We start from the raw sequence: 1350 nt of genomic DNA on the forward strand, positions 1-1350 counted from the left end.
GCTCTAATGAAACAGAACTGCAAATTCCATAGACTTCCATCTGAAGATCCCTATCAGTTTTTAACTGAGTTTCTACAGATCTATGAGACTGTTAAGACTAATGGAGTAGATCTTGAAGTCTACAGGCTCATGCTTTTCCCTTTTGCTATAAGAGACAGAGCTAGAACATGGTTGGACTCACAACCTAAAGATAGCCTAAACTCTTGGGATAAGCTGGTCACGGCCTTCTTGGCTAAGTTCTTTCCTCCTCAAAAGCTGAGCAAGCTTAGAGTGGATGTTCAGACCTTCAAGAAAAAAGATGGTGAATCCCTCTATGAAGCTTGGGAAAGATACAAGCAGATGACCAAAAGGTGTCCTCTTGACATGCTTTCAGAATGGACTATCCTGGATATATTCTATGATGGTCTGTCTGAATTAGCTAAGATGCCGTTGGATACATCTGCAGGTGGATCCATTCACCTAAAGAAAACGCCTGCAGAAGCTCAAGAACTCATTGACATGGTTGCAAATAACCAGTTCATGTACACTTCTGAAAGGAATCCTATGAGTAGTAGGACGCCTATGAAGAAGGGAGTTCTTGAAATTGATACTCTGAATGCCATCTTGGCTCAGAATAAAATATTGACTCAGCAAGTCAATATGATTTCTCAGAGTCTGAATGGAATGCAAGCAGTATCCAACAGTACTCAAGAGGCATCTTCTGAAGAAGAAGCTTATGATCCTGAGAACCCTACAATAGCAGAGGTGAATTACATGGGTGAACCCTATGGAAACACCTATAATCCATCATGGAGAAATTATCCAAATTTCTCATGGAAGGATCAACAAAAGCCTCAACAAGGCTTTAATAATGGTGGAAGAAACAGGCTCAGCAATAGCAAGCCTTTTCCGTCATCTTCTCAGCAACAGACAGAGAATTCTGAACAAAATACCTCTAATTTAGCAAACTTAGTCTCTGATCTGTCCAAGGCCACTTTAAGTTTCATGAGTGAAACAAGGTCCTCCATAAGAAAATTGGAGGCACAAGTGGGCCAGCTGAGTAAAAAAATCACTGAAACACCTCCTAGTACTCTCCCAAACAATACAGAAGAGAATCCAAAGAGTGAGTGCAAGGCCATTAATTTAACCATCATGGACGAACCTACAGGGGAGGAAGAGGACGTGAATCCCAGTGAGGAAGACCTCCTGGGACGTCCAGTGATCAATAAGGAGTTTCTCTTTGAGAAACCAAAGAACTCTGAGGCTCATCTAGAGACCATAGAGATTCCAATGAACCTCCTTATGCCCTTCATTAGCTCTGATGAGTATTCTTCTTCTGAAGAGAATGAGGATGTTACTGAAGAGCAAGTT

The 1350-nt window shown here is 41.5% G+C and overlaps 1 non-coding gene across 1 annotated transcript; it reads right to left on the bottom strand.

The window, feature by feature from the left end:
* Positions 1 to 261: 261 nt before the first annotated feature.
* LOC148573281 (small nucleolar RNA R71) lies at positions 262 to 369 on the bottom strand. The gene has a single exon (XR_015906167.1). It is a non-coding gene; the product is annotated as a small nucleolar RNA R71 (small nucleolar RNA).
* Positions 370 to 1350: the final 981 nt, after the last annotated feature.

Source organism: Arachis ipaensis, chromosome B2 (genome assembly GCF_059453495.1).
Source record: "Arachis ipaensis isolate K30076 ecotype BB chromosome B2, ASM5945349v1, whole genome shotgun sequence".
In the NCBI taxonomy this organism is placed as follows: Eukaryota; Viridiplantae; Streptophyta; class Magnoliopsida; order Fabales; family Fabaceae; genus Arachis; species Arachis ipaensis.